This window comes from Chelonoidis abingdonii, chromosome 3 (assembly GCF_003597395.2).
Source record: "Chelonoidis abingdonii isolate Lonesome George chromosome 3, CheloAbing_2.0, whole genome shotgun sequence".
Classification (NCBI taxonomy): Eukaryota; Metazoa; Chordata; order Testudines; family Testudinidae; genus Chelonoidis; species Chelonoidis abingdonii.
In genome coordinates this window covers 189,089,706-189,111,219 of record NC_133771.1, presented here as the reverse complement: position 1 = coordinate 189,111,219, position 21,514 = coordinate 189,089,706, and the positions used below count along the sequence as shown (strand labels likewise).

At 41.8% G+C, this 21,514-nt stretch overlaps 1 protein-coding gene across 22 annotated transcripts in view; it reads right to left on the bottom strand.

Moving 5' to 3' along the window:
• NRXN1 (neurexin 1) overlaps positions 1–21,514 on the bottom strand; it is a 1,354,235-nt gene that overhangs the window by 1,021,551 nt on the left and 311,170 nt on the right. The window lies entirely within an intron of this gene.

The window sequence follows — 21,514 nt, the reverse complement described above, 5'->3', positions numbered from 1 at the left end:
ATTCTGTGACATTCCAAAGGACATTCTCCAATTGCCATGCACTAATGCCTCCAGAGATGCCTTCTTCACTTGGTTTCTTTTATTATATCTCAGGATATACTCCTCTGCTGCTGAATCACTCTGGTGTATACAAGAGTTTCAATCCAGTCAGCTGTTGAGCATATCCTGAAAGGTGTAGAGTGTATTCAGACACAGCATAGTAGGTAATCAGCACCTGCAGGATCAGCCCTTAGCTGGCAAGCCATCTAAAGACTGATCCAAATGCTGGGCTATGTCAATGTTTCAACACTTGACTCAGTGTGTGGAACACTGTATAAGTCAGCACAGATTCTGCCCATGCTTTGGGTTAAGGTCAACAAAGGGAATCACTACCATCTCCTGCTGTTTATGATAAATTTAATAGTTTGATGATTCATTGTTGAAACAAAAAGGCTGGAAAAATTAACAATGAACTTCCCTTAGAATAAATTAGATTCATCCAATGCTTTCCATGGCCAAATACTTGTCAGCAAATATATATCTATATATAAACACACACATCCAACTTTGTCACAGCTTTACTGGGAAATTTAAAAACAATTTAAGCGTTTAAATATTTTCCCATTTCAAGGCTGGTAAAAATATTGCCTGTAAGCAAAGGAAAAATGATTAATTGTTGTTTACAGAATATGAATCACACAATCCAATATGCAAATGATATACTGGTTTTTCAACTGATGGAACCCTGCTTTAGGGGATCTTACAAATTTTGAACAATCAATGACTTGGCAGTTAACATTTAGTGGTTCAGGTAACTTTGAAACAAGACACTGAAGAAATATGCTGTGTATGTTTTATTGTTGTTGTATAATTCTTCTTCCATAGTGAAGTCCAAAAACCACAAACAAACAATATGGTAGTACCCTCTTTGTGCCTGGCATGATGCTTCTAGGGATGCAGTACTCACCTGCTGTCCAAACGTTGATTTTCTAGCTAATAAGTTAAAAAACAAAACAAAAAAAACCCACCAGACTCTCTCTATTTATTTTGTTCCATAATAGCCATGGGCTTCTTTCTTTGCTAGAATAAAGTTAGACCAGTTCTTATAACTTGCTAACCATTCTGTGGGCAATCTGCACTCTTCTATCCATGCAGTCATGTTCTCATTGCTGGTTCCAAAGATATAGGAGAAAAAATACCTTTTTTCCTTGCACAATTTTAGTTAATTTTGCTGTCTTGGAGAAATCCTGTCACCTTCCTCTCACAAGTAGTCACAATGAATTTAATAAGGATCTTGAGGGACCAGATCTGAATAAATACTGCCCTTTCGTTATAATGGCCTCAATTCTTAATTTTCCACTGTCCCCACCTTTAAAAAAAAAACAGTGAAGGAACTGAAATGGCTCCTTAATCCTCTAGTATTGAGAAAACTTTTGTTAGCTATAGTATTTTTTAAAATGTTATTTATATTGAGTAACTTTCATACTTTGGTAAATTTGGTACAAATTAAAATAATTTTATAGGTACATGGCTTTAAAACAATTTTAGTCTATCATGTCAGATATTCTTGTTACTAAGATTCATTTTTATATATCATTTTAATTCACACTGGGGAAACAGGCAGCAAATTATATTTGCCCACCGTCATATGAAATGTTTATCAGAGATGAGAACAAAATCATGATCTTAAAATTACTGTTCCTGGGAATACAAGACTTAAAAAAACAACAATTAAAAAAAATTGGAGACAATTTTCCCACTAAAATGAAATTAGCAGAGAACTATATCTACATCTTTTCATTTTTGTTTTGTTTATATTTATAATTTAAACTGTAATGAATAAAATTCACTGGAGCTAATGTGAAAGAAAAGCAAAATCAACAGTCTGCTCATTGTATGTATTTAAAATAAGAGAGGATTACTGAGCTTTCAAAGCAGTATATTGGCTTTGAAACACTTATTTAGTCCCTTTTTACGTATCCATTTTGAAGCCAATGTTTCAATCATTTATTAAAAGCATGAACAAAAGTATGCTGTGATTGAAAGACTGATCAGTTGAAGTCTTTGGAAGTTTTAATCCAAGTTGAGTAGATGTTAAAAAACAAAACCAGACAGTAATTCATGTTTCTATCAAATCGTTAGGTGGCTACTTAATAACAGGTTTTCTTTTTTCCTTGTTCTTACTAAAGCCAAACAGCATACATGTTTTGGATATCTGACTTACAGTCCAAAAATAATTATAACCAAAAGGTTTCCTGAAGTGGAGTATGGAATATTTTTTAAAATAAGTAAAAAAAAAAAAAGTAGGATATTTTCTTCATAAAATACTAGATGAAGGTGGTACATTGTTGTCACAGATGCCTTAAATTACTATTTTGACACAAGAAACAGAAGGCAGCATCTCAGAAACTAAAATACATTGTCCTCAGGAAACTTCAAGTTATTTTTTAAAGGAATTAAACATTGTATATGAGTACATAATTCAAGCACAAGACCCACATGAACTACATGACAACATTTCGTAGGAAGATATAAGGAACACTAAGATGTCTTTGTAGAATATTCTTGAATATCAGGAAAGTCAGGGAAAACAAGAGATGTCCAGTGGCATCTGTTGGCATATTTGAGAAGAAGAGGATACACAATATATATCTGTAGTATTACATACTTCCACTGAGAAAAAACTGCTGAAAACATTTACAAAATCAAGATTATAAAACAGTGAGCAATATACACCTTAGTTAAAGGGGAGTTACTAAGTCTTTACAAAGAGCCTAATATCGCTACTGTTACTCAAGCAAGCAGTCCTTATTCATGTACTGCTAAAGGAGCCCCTTGAAGTATCAAGAGTGCAAAATAAATAAAAGTGTTTCTATTACTGATCCATTCTCCACTCCACTTATTACTCTTCACACCACAAAATGTTTCATTTCATTGACTTTCCAATCAATAAGCCAAATGTTTAGGGGGGTTTGGACTTCACTATGTTCTAGGTTATGCTATAGGGTGCTTGGCACTTACATGACAAGCCAGCTAGCAGCACAGTTAGGTGAGAAGGTCTGCAGGGACCAGGAAGAAACTTGCAGGGGACCCACGGCCTGGGAAAAGACTGGGGAAGGATCCTCCCACCACTCTTGGTCCTACTTCATCTAGGTAGGTAGACCACCTGGTGGAGATTCCTGCAGTATGGACAGCAGCAGAAGCCTTATGAAGAAGAGGTTTTAGGAAGGGCCAGGCTGCAAGGCCTGTTGTATCTGTTTTAGTTTGTGTTGCATTGTTTTGGTGTTGGAAAATAAATCCATCTCTAAAGAAAAGGACTGAAATTCTGCTTTTGTTCTGCATCTGATCTGATATATTGGGAACTCTCAACTGGCTTAGAGTTAAAAATGATTCAACAGCAAGTATAGGCACATCAAACCATATTCATCACGGGGCAGCAATTTATCAACATATCCTAGTAGCCTGTCCCTACCTTGAGCACCTACACGGGGAAGGACACACGTGCGCTTCAGACTGGATCACTCTGATTTAAGTGTTTAAATGCTACTCTGATTAATGTTGCCGTTTCTCTGTCTTGAAGGGTATGGTTGTGTTTATTTTAGATAAAATGTGGTTTACAGGGTGCTTATGCATAGGGAAGCATGCTGTGGCTCACCAGCCTAGGAACATTCTGGAGAAGGCCACGGGGAGGGGTGTGAGCTCAGCATGTGGACTGGAGCACTATGAGCATGTGATAAACAAACCCATATATGGGTTTGTTTAACTCTGATTGGTTAGAGGTTCATGTTATGTAAGTTGTTATATAACTTGTTATATAAGCACCATGTGCTATAAAGTAGAAAGGGGAGGGGCTGCTTGCTGGAGGGACTCTGCCTGATTCTTTGTACCAGGGGCTCTCTTTGTGCACATGCTGAATAAAGTTTTATTGAACTGAATTGAATTGCATTGGATCGAAGTCCCATGATTTCTACCCAGCATCAGACTCACTGGGAACCCCTAAATCCCAACGGTCTTGATTCCGATTACTCTTCCTTTTATACACTCTTTCTTAACTTTTGATGCCCTAAAGGGCTGAAAGTGTTGCAATGACTTTGAGCTATCCAGCTGCCTTTAAAAACCAACTCTTAGAACATCAACCCACATAGGCCAGAAGATTAAGATCTGTCCTTGAAAAGCAAACAACCATTTTTTCTTCTCCTTAACCTTTATAAACACCACATTTTCATCTTATTTCCTCAAAACTTCTTCATTTTCTAATTATGCATAGAATTTTCTAAAGATATTTATTAGGGAAATCTAACAATAAGATTTTGAACTTGGTTGGATGAGACTATGAGAGTCAGCCCTTCTCAGCTGTCTTCACATAATGATTTCAGCCCATACCTAATCAAACAAAGGTGCCACTTTATTTTACAAACCTTAAAATATGCTCAGCTTTGGTTCACTTTGAGTTTTGGGTAATGGTCTTAGTTAATTCTTAGCATATCTAAATTAATTTGTTCACCTGAATCTCCAAAATGTATTCAGTGTCTGCCCGTGTGCCTCTATTGATTTTAACATAGCTACTTACCCCATTTATATATCTATTTACTTGTTGATGCCCCAGTGAAGGATTGGAATCTGATTTGTGTAGGTGCTGCACAAAGATGAAAATAAGACAGTTGCTGCCCTAATGCATTCACATTATAACAATATTCCATCCAGTTTTAACACCATTTACTTAATGCTGATGATGATTTTAGTTAGCAATAGTTGTCTCATGTACATGTTGAGTAGGAGAAGAGAAGTAAGATAGATCCCGGTGGGAGTTTGCAAGTGAGCAATTTTGGGGAGGAGGAACAGTTATTTGTTGTTACGTTCTAGATCCTATTTGAGAGTAGTGACTGAAGCTTTTAACATACCTACTGTTATCATGTTGGCACATGAGTAACAGCTTGTGGATGACGGTCAAAAACGTAGAGTCAGAAAATAAGTATTTTCTGCTAAAAATACAGAAACCCACAAGGGTGGAATATATGCTGTAGGGCTGTTGTGTCTTATTTCCACTCTTGGTCTTGCAAGAAACTCCTGCTCAATTTGTCTACCTTGGAGTTCTGATGTCCAAAGAGGTACGTGGCAAGAGTTTGATATCATGCTGGATACAGTGGTTCCACAATTTCAGTGCGTCTGAGCCCAGGAATCATGACCTGGCTCTCCCTTGTCTGTGACTGTAGAACACGCAGGCAATGATGTCCGTCATTATTCTTACGGTCCTTTCTCTGATCAGTGGTAGGAAGCATTGGCATGCACTGCAGACTCCCTCTCCAGGAGGCTGATGTGCAATGTGGATTCTGAGAGGGACTATCTGCCCTACACAGTGTGGGTCTGTAGACTTACTCCCCAACCGATTAAGGAGGTCTCAGTTGTCAGTATCAAGGATGGTGTTGGTTTTAGAAAAGGGACCCGCCCATGAAGACATTTTGGGGTTATGTCCACAAGTCTGAGTCCTTGATATTGATTAGTATCGATAGAAGTTTGTTTAGATGTGTTAGTGGGGCATGTATACTGTTCGTAGCTGTACCTGGAGACAGCGCAGGTGTAACCTGATGTATTTTACCATGAACATGGCCACTGCCATATGGCCAAGCAGTTGTATGCATGTCCTGGCAGAGATCTGTAGGCCAGTTCTTATTGTGGAAATGAGATTCACTACTGCAGAAAATCTGTGAGTTGGGAGGAAGGTTCTGTCTTGACTAGTACCCAACTGGACTCCAATAAAAATTCCAGATGCTGCACTGGAGTCAATACTGATTTTTTCATGTTTATCTGGAGGCTGAGATTAGAGAAAAGGTCCATTGTTTTTCTCAAGGCTTCAACAGTTTTGACTCTGGATGGAGCCTTGAGGAGGCAGTCATCCAGATACGGGAATGTTACAATCCCTTGTTTGCATATGTGTGCCACCAACACAGTGAGGACTTTGGAAAATACTGGTAATGGTTGGACCACATGATGAATCACAGAAATCACCTGTGGGAAGAGTGTATGGTAATATAAAAGTATGTGTATTGGAGGTTGATGGCCGAGAACTAGTCCCCCTGTTCCACTGCTGGAAAAATTGTTGATAGAGTGACCATCTTGAATTGTTGCAGTTTGATGAATTTGTGATGTTCCTCAAGTCTAGAATAGGCCTCCACTTGCCAAATTTATTTTAGATCAGAAAACAATGGAAATAGAAATCCTTCTCTCTGTGCTGGGATGGGACCAGTTCTATGGCCCTCAGTCACAGAAAATGGTTTATTTCTTCCTTTAGTGGGTGTTCACGAGAAGAGGGAGAGGTAGGGGGTGGGAGGGAGAGACATTAATTGTATGGCATACCCTTTGTTGACAATTTCCAAGATCCACTTCTCTGAGGTGATTTCTTCCCGTGATGGATAGAAAGATGTCAAATGGTTGCCAAACAGATGGTCTGCTGAAGATGGTTGGAGCATCTGGACCAGAGGGAGGCATCTCGGGGCCTCGACCATTTACCAAACTATAACAGAAACACTACTATCACTGCTAATACTAAAGACTAGGGATGACTGAAGGGCTCTGCTCAGGATTTCGTCCTAGCCCAAAGGCGGCTGAGAAGGAACTGAGGGCAGTTAGATCGCACCACACTATATAGATACCACTCACAGTGCAAGACAGTGAGGAGCGCATGTCCAGCCCAACGGTCACTGCTACCAAAGTTTTCCGATCCCAGGTGCAGGAGGTGCTACCACTCCTACAGAGGAGAGTCCGCAGAAGAATAGGTTGTTTCAATAACAAAAGTTTGTTTTCTGAACCATTCAACTGCTCATAAAGAAAAAAATTGACTGTGCACCTGTTGGAGCTAATCTTTCGGGTTTTTTTGTTTTTAACAAAGTATTTATTACACTGAGTACCTGCTCCAAAAGCTCCTGCTTTTAATAGGTCAGGTTATATTTGGTCTTCCAATATCAGGTATGTGACCAGGTTATATTTGGGTTTTAAATATCAAGCAATAAGATAGGATCATATTTCTCATTAAATTAAAATTAAACTTTCTCCCACAAGGTTTAAAACACTTTTTACTTGGCCCCTGATCTCAAAGGAACATTCTACATTCTGATAAAATAAAATGAAAATAAACAAATTGATTAACAATAATAAAATACATGGCAAAAAGCAAGCAGAAATTTGATTTTTCATAATGTTCCACATTCTTCAGCTGGATGAGTATACAGCTATGCAGAAATTGAGAAATAAGTAACCACAGGATCCAGTTGCCTGGAAACTGACTGATTACAGCAGCCACTGTAGGCTATGAGGAAATTCTCCCTGATTTTTTAGGATCATGTGCCAAGGCTCATCATGATGACAAGAAAATTTACACTTCAGTCAAACCTTTACACCAAAATAAGGATAAAACCACCAAGACTACTGTCTCTTTTTGGAAGAAACAAACTTAAATATTTTAGGGCAGAACCACTAGAATTTTCCAAAAGTCAAACAGAACAATAGAAAAAAAAGAATAATCATATCGGTATCCTACTCCAGGAATGTTCAGAATCAAGGGGCCAAGACACAGTCGACAGCAAATAATCTATAAGAATGCAGTGGCTTAACACTGTGGTGTACAAGCCAACATAAGCCAGAGAGAGGAACTAATAATGGATATTTGTATTCTGCTGCAGTGATCCTTTAGCTAGCACTCACATGTACATCTAAGGCACAACTTTCAATCAGACATTACCATTAACAACTGCTTTGAAATGAACACTCGTTTGTTTCATTTTGTCTTGACAGGCTGCAGACATTTAGCCAGCTTTTCACAGGTGCAATGTAACAGATGGAAAAATCTCCAAAAAGGATGAAGAGTTAAAATAAAAAAATACCCAGTAATCTCATCCAGAGGAGGGAGGAAGGGGAAGAGCGATAGGGAGAGATAACGACAGCCACCATCAAATAGCTCTCTTTCCTACAACAACAGAATAAATTCATTTTATTCTGAATACCTTATGTTGGTATCTTTTATAGATGAAGTTGCAGCAGAAATATAAGGCTGCATGGCCTGGCTGTAGGGCCATCAAGGCATTAATCAGGGCCAGATTCTCCTGCCCTTACTATATGAAACAGACCCTTATGCCATGAGTAATCTCACTGAAACCAATGTGACTAAAATAAGAGAAAAGTATAACTCAGTGTTAATAAGGGTGGCACAATTTGGCCTTCAATTAGCATTTCATTAGAGCGTTATCTATATCAGAGTTTTAGATGGTGGACAGGAAGAGACCTCTTGAATTATATACTTCAACTGTCCTTTATGGTGCAAGATTTCCACCTGCTCTGGTTTCACAAGTATTTTACCTAGCCAACAAATACACCTCCTCACTGATCATATTTCAGATATGCCTTAGCAAAAATCTTTCCAATGCTTGTTTTCCCTGGGTGTTAAGGCATCTACTCTCTATGCTGTTCAGTAACTTCTTCAGCATTTGTAAAAAACATATTACCTATATAAGATCCACCTCTTTATCAATTTCAATAGTACTCGGTCTCCTTTGGCTTTCCTTATGTGTCACACTTCCTGACCCCCTCTCTAATCATTTGCCTTTTTCAGGAAACCAGTGTACCAATATCTTTTAACCAGCTACACAAGATAAAGGTTTAAAGAAGTTTCTAAGGGACCTAACCCCACTGCAATTTACAAGATAAATAGTGGAGGTGACAACTGGATCCTAATGCGTTGATATGAATTATCTTGTTTCTGATCAGGAAATAGATATTAAAAAAAATCAAAAACAAACCAATGGTTTATGCAGAGAATTAAGAAAACCCGAAGCTGAAATTTTCTGCAGTATAATAGCTAAGCATAGCATCAAGTAAGTGAGTTAATCCTGTGTTCTCTGAGGCTAACACTACAAATCCCTTCATACTTGTTCACAGGGGTGAGGGTTGCTACCAAATATCCACCTGTTCTCTAACTTCATCATACAGGTTAATCTTTCCCGATCATTTTCTCCCCAGGTACAGGCTAAGGGAAAATGGATGGATGCAGGAGCATTTTAGTGTCCCTGAGCTGTGACACAGTGCTGGAGATACACCTTGCTCAGTAAGCATGTCCTTGCTAAATTCACAGCAACGCAATTGTCATAGCAGGCCAGTGCTGGAAAAAAGCAGTCCCACTGCCACTGGCATTTGTTGCTTTGTAGGTTATGAAAGGATGTATGCTATGAAGAGAAGCAGCAAGGCAGACAAGTCACTTTATTTAACACCACAAGGCAACTGTTAACATTCTAACTAGCAGGCTCCAAATACAGATATCCAGTGCCTCAATCTGCCTTTCTCCCAGCCCTAATTTGTAGATAAGTTTAAGAATAAAAGTCCAGCTTTTAAAATGTGAGAAGCTAAAGGCCATATGCTAAAGGCCTTGAGATCTGTACTGTTCCATTGTTCTCTCTTAAGTGAGACACATTGATTTTTCCTATTTTTGATCCTATTTCTAATTCAGGTATCAGAGGGGTAGCCGTGTTAGTCTGGATCTGTAAAAGCAGCAGAGAATCCTGTGGCACTGTATAGACTAACAGACATTTTGGAGCATAAGCTTTCGTGGGTGAATACCCACTTCGTCAGATGCATGTAGTGGAAATTTCCAGGGGCAGGTATATATATGCTAGCAAGCAAGCTAGAGATAACGAGGTTAGTTCAATCAGGGAGGATGAGGCCCTGTTCTAGCAGCTGAGGTGTGAAAACCAAGAGAGGAGAACTGTACCAGAAGCCTCCTACTGCAAAACAAACCAAGAAAGAAACCAACAGGACTCCACTGCCATCACTACAGCGCCCAGCTAAAACCCCTCCAAGCATCATCAGGGATCTACAACCCATCCTGGACAATGATCCTACACTTTCACAGGCCTTGGGTGGCAGGCCAATCCTCGCCACAGACAACCGCCAACCTGAACGTATTCTCACCAGCAGCTGCACACCGCACCATAGTAACTCTAGCTCAGAAACCAATCCATTGCAACGAACCTCAATGCCAACTCTGCCACATATCTACACCAGTGACACCACCACAGGACCTAACCATGATCAGCCACACCATTCACCGGTTCATTCACCTGCACGTCCACCAATGTAATATACGCCATCATATGCCAGCAATGCCTCTGCTATGTACATCGGCCAAACTGGACAGTCTCTACAGGAAGATAATGGACACAAATCAGATATTAGGAAAGGCAATATACAAAAACCTGTAGGAGAGCACTTCAAACCTCCCTGGCCACACTATAGCAGACCTTAGGGCCATCCTTGCAGCAAAAAACTTCAGGACCAGACTTCAAAGAGAAACTGCTGAGCTTCAGTTCATCTGCAAATTTGACACCATCAGCTCAGGATTGAACAAGACTGTGAATGGCTGCCAACTACAGACCCAGTTTCTCCTCTCTTGGTTTTCACACCTCAGCTGCTAGACAGGGCCTCAGCTCCCTGATTGAACTAACCTCGTTATCTCTACTTGCTTGCTGCATATATATACCTGCCCTGGAAATTTCCACTACATGCATCTGACGAAGTGGGTATTTACCCACGAAAGCTCATGCTCCAAAATGTCTGTTAGTCTATAAGGTGCCACAGGATTCTCTGCTGCTTTCTAATTCAGTTCTGCAGTATTTGTAACTAAGGGCTGGTCTACATTGGGGTGGGGATCGATCTAAGATACGCAACTTCAGCTACGTGAATAGCATAGCTGAAGTCGAAGTATCTTAGATCGATTTACCTCTCTTCCTCACCGTGCAGGAGCGACATCCACGGCTCCCGCTGTTGACTCCGCTACCACCGTTCGCGCTGGTGGAGTTCCGGAGGTGAGTCTAGATAAGACACGATATATCGATCCCCGAGAAATAGATCACTACCCGCCGATATGGCGGGTAGTCTAGACGTACCCTAATACTCACAAAGCATTTAGAACTTGGTATCAGTTTCTCAACAGAGGGCATCTTTATATCAGACATTTTTGATGGATAAACTGCATCTTTTCTTCAACATTTTAGATTCTAAGAATGTTGTAGTAATTGAAACCCTGGCAATACTAAACCCTTTTTATTATTCTAACTGCACTCAGTTCTAATTACATATTCAGTTTCTCAAACTTTCCAATACTTTTAAAGAGATACTCAACCAAAATTTAGTCAATTTCAGAAAAAAATGAGTTAAAAATACTTTCAGGTACTACTGCAGATTCCTCCTGTCAAATGTTGATATTTTCCTATTATATTTTCCTATTTTATTTAAAATTGTTTTATTATGTTCTTGTCTCTATGCGAAATGTCTACACAAAAAATAGAGGAAACTGACTGATGATATAGATGGAAAGTGAAACTGACTAGTCACAGACGAACACAGTAAACAAAAATAGAGAACCTTTCTCCGCTAATGATTTTTAACCATCTTCCTCCTAGGTGTTACTAGTTTGACAAAGTTCCTCCTCTACCTTGGTGAGTCCTGCACTTAATTTGCGGATTTGCTCACCTCACAGATTCACCCTATGGGTCGGGAAACAGCCCAAAGACCTTCCCCTCTGGTAGAAGCCATAGTCCAGGTCAATTCTTCCTGTGTTTGATCAGGAGTTGGGAGGTCTGTTGGGAACCTGGGCCCGCCCTCCACTCCGGGTTCCAGCCCAGGGCCCTGTGGACTGCACCTGTCTAGAGTGCCTCCTGGTACAGTTGCACGACAACTACAACTCCCTGGGCTACTTCCCGATGGCCTCCTCCCAACAGCTTCTTTATCCTCACCACTGGACCTTCCTCCTGATGTCTGATAATGCTTGTACTTCTCAGTCCTCCAGCAGTACACTTACTCACTCTCAGCTTCTTGCACGCCTCTCGTTCCCAGTTCCTCGCATGCACTTCCTCTCCTCTGGCTCCCTTTGGCCTGACTGGAGTGAGCACTTTTATAGCATCAAAGAGGCCTTAATTAGGGTCAGGTGCTTAACAGTCTCACCTGACTCTTAGCGGGTTAATTGGAGTCAGGTGTTCTCATTAGCCGGGAGCAGCCCCTGCTCTAGTCAGTCAGCGAACAGAAAACTGCTTATCCAGTGGCCAGTATATTTCCCTTCTACTACTCTGCTGTTCCTAACTGGCTGGGGTCTATCATACTAGTAACAAAAGTAGGTTCAATTATTTTGAATAGAAGTATGTGTTTTTTAAATTTGCTGAGTCCTTTTAAGGATTCTCTTTCCTTCAAGCTAATTAGTACTGTGTAGAAAGGACAATGAATAAGAAGAATAGATTATTAAACTGCTGGTGAGTGTGTGTGTATATACCTCAGTCTTTTATGGAATGAGAGTTGCTCAACTTTGTCATAAGGTCTATACTGCTAAAAGGCAAACAATTGTCCTCTTAAGTCAGGCAATAGGGATCTGTGTTCTCAAGCAATACAATCTGACTTCCAGTTCCTCCTCAAGCCATTTAGATCAGACTTCCATGGTGTACAATGCAGTGACGACTAGGAAGCTCATACAGGACCACAGATTTTTCTTTATACTATTCAGTAGTTATATTGTGCTATACAGATACTGTATGCTGGCACTGCCTGCCCTCTGCATCTGCGGGAGGCCACACCTCCTCGTCGTTTGGTCTGCTAGAGTCTTCTCAACATAAAGAAAAAAGGGGGGGAATTAGCAGTTATCAGTGGGCCCCAGACTTCAAGCGGGGCAGGCCCGTAAACGAGCTGGGCTCTGGTCTGCAACCAGGCAGAGCTGTAGCACCAGCCCAGTCTGGAACTCAGGTAGGAATGAGTGCCAAGAACAGTCTACGGAGCTCAGACAGGGATGTCTGAGAAGCACAGGCCTTCTGGCCTACAGAGGGGTGCGGTGGCAGGGGGGACGAGGGCCCAGCCAAGGGTCCTAACAGTGGAGAAATGGTCCGCCACTGGTTCAGCAGGGATCTGCCCACAACATGATGACCTTGTATCAGGCCAGCTCTCAACCAGACTGTTGTCTGGTTTCCCTGGGCTGCAGCCTACTCTCCCTCTTGGGTGTAGCTGGGTCCAGGGGTCATCCTCAGTTTCTGAATGACAGTGGTAGCAGCTTCTCAGTGTCGAGAGTGGCAGGGCTGTCTGGAAGCTCAGACTGGTCTCCGGGGTAGCAGTGGTTCTCCTTCGGCATCCCATTCCAGCAGCGGGGAAGAAGCATCTGTCTCCTTTGGCAGGTCTCTCTTAGCTCAGAGGCTTTTATGCTTCCCCTTCCTGTTACACCTCTCTGCTTCTGGCATGTGGGGCATGGCCCTCGTGGCTCCATCCATTAGGCATCTTGTCGCATTCCCTCCACATCTGAGGGAGGCCACGCCTCCTCACTACAGATACATTATACTATCTATTCCAAATATATTTAGCTATTCAAAATATATATGCTATAGAAATATGCAGTATAAATGCATACATATGATCTATTATTTTGTACCTTCAAAGCACTGTACAAACATCAACTGATTCTGAAGGATGAGAGTTATTTCCACTTTACAAACGGAGAAACGGAGTAGTAGGCAGGTTACTCAAAGACACACTAAATCCAGGTCAAAGCTAGAATGTGGGCCGCAGGAACTTCGAAGTTCTCAAACCCTGCACTCAGACTACTCAACCATGCTGCCTTGTCCTGTTAAAGTTATAACTGATGCATTTTAATATCAGACAGCTAAAGATAAGGTTATACTATTCCCACCCCAGCTCCCACACAAAATAGAGCAAGTGATCTAACATATGGTGTGTTAAAGATCAATGCTATTGCTTTCATAAGCGTAGGATGGCAGACAGTGTCAATCGCATGAGAGGTTTTATAATCCTTTTGAGATGCAGCAGATTTTACTAGATTATTTCCCACTACTGCTGCAGCTTTGTTCCTGCTGTTGTGGGGGTTTTGTCTAATAATAAAGGTGAGCATAAACCAAAGTCACATCTCTGAATACTACTTAAACCCAGCTCAGGCACAGCTCTATTTATCTGGCCACGTTCAAGATCCTGTGCTTGGAAAACTCTCTTGCCCATTTAATCTGACTGTGTTCAACCCAGTAATGGAGGTTCACTTTTGAACACTGCTTTGTATGGCTAGAGTTTTTAGTCATTTTGATTGAAATATGGAGGAGATGGGGTGACTTTTAGTGTCCATCAAAGCAACGGGCTGACAGTACACTAGCTGCAGCGAGACAGAGTGCAGGCAGGGATTGTGGGAAACTTCTTTGTAAAGATTGTGTCACGTCATCTTAATGTAAAGAGGCAATTTATTGTTTTTCTGATGCTGAACCTTTGTGCAGCAGAGACAGCTGGACTAGTTTTGCTGAGCCACACTGTGTGGTGACTTTGTGATATGAGCAAATACAGCTAAAAATAATTATGTAAATTGAGCCTTCTAAAAAGCCCTTTTCATTACAAACTGCCCTAGGGGTATTTGATGGACAATCAATTATCACTGTGTGTTTCCATCACCACATTCTAGAGAAGTCAATGGTATGCCAATTGAACTACATACCACATCACTCAAGTGCAGTGTTCAAGGAGTTAAGGAAGATACAAATTATTATTTTTACATGTCCAGTGCAATACCACACAAGGCAAATAATTTTCTCCATTAAAAACTAGTTTGGAAGCTAGAAGATCATTCATATTCCTCTAGACAAATTTTCCAATTTCAAATAATAATTTATATTCACATAATTAATATTTGCTTGTTAACTACAGGCCAGGAAATATCTAGCTCTAGTTTTCCTACCAAGGTATTTGTTTTTATAAGGTGGCTGTAAGAGAGCCTAATCAATCATTTACTTTTGCAAAGAAAAATAAATGAGTGGCCTTGTGGCAATGACACCTTGAACTTATTTTTGTGAACACAATTTAAAGTAGATTAAGGGAAAAAACTTAGGAAGACAATTGAAGGGTCAGATCCTCAACTGTTGTAAATAAGTATAGAAGTATTGAAGTGAATGAGCCTACATAGATGTAAGCCATAGATCTGGCCCAGGTGAGGCTTATTTTCAGCTAATCAGTACTTTGAACTTTTTTTAAAACAAATTAACTGACTAGAAAAGACAGTTAACCGTAAAATATATTTAATGTTTACAACTGTTTTGTGGCTGGAAAAGCAACTTTATGATATTTAACAATCTGAGCTGCACACAGAGTGAACCAAAGACTATTTCCAGAACATTTTTAATGATTACAGCTGCAGAGTGGTTATAACTGCTTTCAAGGCTAAATAGAAATGCACCCAATGCATACAAAATTGGCCTGTTAAATAGAAATTAGTAGGGGAACTGTTTAAAGAGATGAATGTCAAGTACTGCAATTTAGCCCAAATTTACTGACTTATGTACTATATCTTCCATATATTGTGAGCAAAAACCATGTTCCTTCCATCCAGATGATGTATTAGACGAAAGAAAGGCAGACCTTTTGCCTATCACATTGACCAATATTGTCTCACTGTGTCCTGCTGTTCCTGTTAGTTTGTCTATATTTGCCTTCTATCTAAGACTGTAAACTGTTTGGGGCTGGGACTGTCTTTTGGTTATGCCTTTGTACAGTACCTAGCACAATGGGGCCCTGGTCTGTTACTGGGGCTCCTAAGCACTATTGCAATGCTAAACAGAAAACCATTGTAACCATGGGCAGCACATGTTGCAGGCTGGGGGAGGCTAATGTACTAATGTTCCCTCTCACAGTCCCGGCGCCGGGTTGTGGTGGGGCTCAGAGCTCCTCTGGGTGGCTGGGGATCAGGGCAGCTTGGGCAGGCGGACCAGCACATGGGGTGGCTTGGGTGGGTCGGCCAGCATTTGGGGCAGCTCGGGAGGGCCGGCCAGGGCTCCTCAAACTGCGGTGAGGGGCTTGGGGCTCCTCTGGCCCCAGTGGCTGAGAGTGGGGGAAGGTCAACGAGGGGCTGGGGCTGAAGGTAGAAGGGGGTAGGGACGGGGCCTCAGACACAAGGGGCGGGGCTAGCTTCTCCAAACAAGGGGGTTCATACTCTGCCCATGACTGCAACCACAAACATACCTAGAGGCACAACAGTCAGCGAGGATTGAACCCAGGACTTTCAACATCAAACCACTGGCCTTCCTTTGAAGTGATTCAGTATGGTAGGCAAACCTCTTAATGGTATTTCCATTTTGGAGAATGTGAGTGTTTTCACTCACTACAGTAACATCCATCCATGTCAGAGTGTGGTGTCAAAAGAGTCTTCATGGCCAGTGGCCCCTGTTGACCGTTTCTTTGGCCCATCTCTGGTGATGTCTTCTATGGCCTAATCCTCCAGCTAGGTCACCTCTTTCCAGAGCAACCAAAATCCAACTAAAGAATCCACACAAACATCCAAACAGAAGATCCTTTTGGCCCTCTCAGGGTACACTGAAATTCCCTGTTCCTCATGCTGTTCTTGGGCACTCCACAGTTTCTTCTTTGCTCCTCTGGCTGAGCACTGCCTCCCAAGGCATTTTCCCTGGAGGCCCTTCTTTTTAGCAGGTTTCCCCCATGCTGCCCTTCTCCAAGGACTCTGGCAGCCTCTCACAGGGCCTCCCTGCTTTTTACAGGCCTAGATCTGGGCCTCCCACAGGAGCCTTACCTTCTCCCGGGTGTTCTCTCCAGCCTGACTTCAGCTGACCTTGCTCCTCTCTCTCTCACTGCTTTCATAGAATCATAGAATATCAGGGTTTGAAGGGACCTCAGGAGGTCATTTAGTCCAACCTCCTGCTCAAAGCAGGACTAATCCACAACTAAATCATCCCAGCCAGGGCTTTGTCAAGCCAAGCCTTAAAAACCTCTAAGGAAAAGATTCCACCATCTCCCTAGGTAACCCATTCCAGTGCTTCATCACCCTCCAAATAAAAAGTTTTTTTCCTAATATCCAACCTAAACCTCCCCCACTGCAACTTGAGACTCTTACTCCTTGTTCTGTCAGCTAGTACCACTGAGAACACTCTAGATCCATCCTCTTTGGAACCCCTTTCAGGTAGCTGAAAGCAGCTATCAAATCCCTTCACTTCCCTCTGTCTATGAGTCTCCCTGATCTTTTCACAGGATCACTAATTGTAACAGAATCCAGATCAGGATCAGCTGGGGGTGGAGGGGTAACTGCCAGATCACAGGGAAGGCTGGGCTGACCCCTCTTAGAGGGCCAGCCAGCCTGTGACAGACACACAGTGAGAATCCAAACCTAACATTACCCAAGTTTGACCCTATCCTTTACCCTAACATCATCCAAGCTTCTCATCTCAAACTTGACCATCAAGTTCTACTCTGCACCTTGAAGAACACTTAAAAGCTACACTTAATGCAACCATTGCAGCACGTTGTGCATATTTCTTTGCACTGGCTGTGAATTTATAGTGCAGGTTACCAGTGAAAGGACCATTTATCTCAGAGGCCAAATCTCCTTCTATGAACTGCCTGGATACTTCCATCTGGTTGCACGTTAGCAGGGCTGAATTTACATGATGCCTTAAGATGGTTTTCAGTAGCAGGACTTTAAAATTTGTTCCCAAATATGTCAGATGCACCCACCTACTGTTAGAGTGTGATACAAAATACATCCCTCTATCCAGGCTTTTTATTGACTATAAGCAATGAAACCCATTGATGATAGCTTCCCTGGATAAAAATTTCATTATCTTTAGTCTGTTTAAAGAAACTGGTTTGTTTTTTGTAGAGTACTGGGGACAACTTCCTGGTGCAAGTGCTGGAGGAAACAACAAGTGGCCATGCTCCTCTTGACCTGCTGCTCACAAACAGGGAAGAATTGGCAGGGGAAGTAGAAGTGGGTAGCAACATGGACAGCAGTGACCATGAGATGGTTGCTTTCAGAATCCTGACAATAGGAAGAAAGGAGAGCAGCAGAATATGGTCCCTGGACTTCAGAAAAGCAGACTTTGACCTTGATTGATGGGAAGGATCCCCTGGGAGACTAATACAAGGGGGAAAGGAGTCCAGGAGAGCTGGCTGTTTTTTAAAGACACTTTATTGAGGGTTCAGGAACAAACCATTCCGATGTGCAAAAAGCATAGCAAATAAGTCAGACGACCCACTTGGCTTAACAGAGAAATCTTCGGTGAGCTTAAACACAAAAAGGAAACTTAAAAGGAGTGGAACTTGGACAAATGCCCAGGGAGAAATATAAAAATATTGCTCGAGCATGCAGGAGTGTGATCAGGAAGGCCAAAGCATAACTGGAGTTGCAGCTAGCAAGGAATTTGAAGGGTAACAAGAAGGGTTTCTTCAGGTATGTTAGCAACAAGAAGGTCAGGGAAAGTATGGGATTCTTACTGAATGGGGGAGACAACCTAGTGACAGCAGCAGAGAATCCTGTGGCACCTTATAGACTAACAGACGTTTTGGATCATGAGCTTTTGTGGGTGAATACCCACTTCGTCAGAGGAATGTCAGATGAACCTAGTGACAGATGATGTGGAAAAAGCTGAAGAACTCAATGCTTTTTTTGCCTCGGTCTTCAAAGACCAGGTCAGCTCCCAGACTGCTGCACTGGACAGCACAGTATGGGGAGGAGATGAGCAGCACTCAGTGGTGAAGGAACAGGCTAAGGGCTATTTAGAAAAGCTGGACTTGCACAACTCCATGGGGCCGGATGCAATGCATCCGAGGGTGCTAAAGGAGTTGGCAGATGTGATTGCAGATCCATTGGCCGTTATCTTTGAAAAATCATGGTAATCAGGGGAGGACAAATATAGTGCCCTTCTTTTTAAACGAGAAGAAGGAGAATCCGGGGAACTGCAGAACAGTCAGCCTCATCTCAGTCCCTGGAAAAAATCATGGAGCAGGTCCCCAAGGAATCAATTTTGAAGCAGTTCAAGGAGAGGAAGGTGATCAGGAACAGTCAACATGGATTCACCAAAGGCAAGTCGTGCCTGTCCAAACTAACTGCCTTCTATTATGGAATAATTGGCTCTGTGGATATGGGAAAAGTGGTGGACATGATATACCTTGACTTTAGCAAACCTTTTGATACAGTGTCCCACAGTATTCTTGCCAGCAAGTTAAAAAAGAATGGACTGGATGAGTGGACTTTAAGGTGGATATAGACTCAACAGGTTATGATCAATGGCTCAATGTCTAGTTGGCAGCCGGTATCCAGCGGAGTAGCCCAGTGGTCGGTCATGAGGCTGGTTTTGTTCATCATTTTCAGTAATGACCTGGATGTTGGGATGGGTTGCACCCTCAGCAAGTTCATGGATGGCACTAAGCTGAGGGGAGAGATAGATAAGCTGGAGGGTAGGGATAGGGTCCAAAGTGACCTAGAGAAATTGGAGGATTGGGCCAAAAGAAATCTGATGAGGTTCAACAAGGACAAGTGCAGAGTCCTGCACTTAGGTTGGAAGAATCTCATGCACTGCTGCAGACTGGGACCGACTGGCTAAGTGGCATTTCTGCAGAAAAGGACTCGGAGATTACAGTGGATGAGAAGCTGGATATGAATCAACAGTGTACCCTTGTTGCCAAGAAGGCTAACAGCATATTAGGCTGCATTAGTAGGGGCATTGCCAGCAGATAGAGGGAAGTGATTATTCCTCTCTATTCGGCACTGGTGAGGCCACATCTGGAGTACTGTGTTCCGTTTTGAGCCCCCCACTACAGAAAGGATGTGGACAAATTGGAGAGAGTCCACCGGAGGTCAACGAAAATGATTAGGGGGCTGGGGCACATGACTTATGAGGACAGGGTGAAGGAACTGGGATAATTTAGTCTGCAGAAGAGAAGAGTGAGAGGGGATTTGATAGCAGCTTTCAACTACTTGATGGGGGGTTCCAAAGAGGATTCAGCTAGGCTGTTCTTAGTAGTGGTAAATGACAGAACAAGGAGCAATGGTCTCAAATTGCAGTGGAGGAGGTTTCGGTTGGATAGTAGGAAAAAAACTATTTCACTAGGAGGGTGAAGCACTGGAATGGGTTGCCTAGGGAGGTGGTGGAATCTCCATTCTTAGAGGTTTTTAAGGCCCGGCTTGACAAAGCTCTGGCTGGGATGATTTAGTTAGGGATTGGTCCTGCTTTGAGCAAGGAGTTGGACTAGATGACCTCCTGAGGTCCCTTCCAACCCTGATATTCTATGATTCTATGATTTTATGGTTCTGGAAGTAGGGCCAAAGAACATATGCCCTTGTTTGCGGAAAATTTTATCTCATTTTTAAAATTATGGCAAGGGTGACCTGAAACCAAAATGATGAAACTTTTTACATACCAGTGTAACTAATTAGTTCACTTTATCATTGTGGTAATATAGCCTCCCAGTCCCAGACCTGAACTTTAGCGTCCACAATCTAGTCCTGTCCCAAACCTGGACTTTTGCGTCCAAAATCTGGGGGCTTACCTGACATCAACCTGATTCTGAGGATGAGGTTATTTCATTTACCAACCGGAGAACGGAGTGTGGCGGTTACTCAGACACACTAAATCCAGTCAGCTAATGTGGGCCGCAGGAAACTTCGAGTTTCACACTCCTGCACTCGACTACTCAACCATCTGCTTGTTCCTAGTTAAGTTATACTGATGATTTTAATATCGGACCAGCTAAGATAAGTACTACTATTCCCACCCAGCTCCACACAATAAGCAAGTGTCTAACATATAGGATGTTATGTTAAGATCATGCTATTTAGCTTTCATAAGCGTTTGGATGGCAGACAGCTGTCATCGCATGAGAGGTTTTATTCTTTTGAGATGCAGCAGATTTTACTCGATTATTTTCCCCTTACGTGCTTGCAGCTTCTGTTCTGCTGTTGTGGGGTGTTTGTTAATCATAAAGGTGACATAACCAAAGTCCTATTCTTCGATACTATTAACCCCAGGTCAGGCCAGCTCTATTTAATTCTGGCAGTTTCAAAGTCTGTTGTTGGAAACTCTCTTGCCCATTAATCTGACTGTGTCAAAACCGTAATGGAGGTTCACTTTTTGAAACACTGCTTGTATGGTAGAGTTTTTAGTCATTTTGATTGAATATGGAGGAGATGGGGTGTAACTTTTCAGTGTCATCAACGCACGGGTGACGATACACTAGCTGACGAACGAGTGCACGGCAGGGATTTGGTAAACTTCTTTGTCAAGGTTTTGTCACGTTCATCTTAATGTAACGAGGCAATTTATTGTTTTTCTGATGCTGACTTTGTGCCGCAGGAGACAGCTGGATGTTTTGCTGAGCACACTGATGTTGGTTGCTTTGTATATGAGCAATACGCTAAAAATATTATTGTAAATTGAGCCTCTAAAAGCCCTTTCTACAACTTGCCCTAGGTATTTGATGGACAATCAATTTATCACTGTGTGTTTCATCACCCATTCTAAGGAAGTCAATGCTATGCAATTTGACTACCATACCACATCACTCAAGTGCAGTGTTCAAGGAGTTAAGGAAGATTCAAATTATATTTTTACAGTTCCAGTGCATACCCAGCCAAGATAATTTCTCCTTTAAAACTATGTGAAGCAGTTCATTCTCCTAGACATTTTCCAATTTCAAAATATAATTATTATTCCAATTATATATTTGCTTAACTGCCATGGAAATA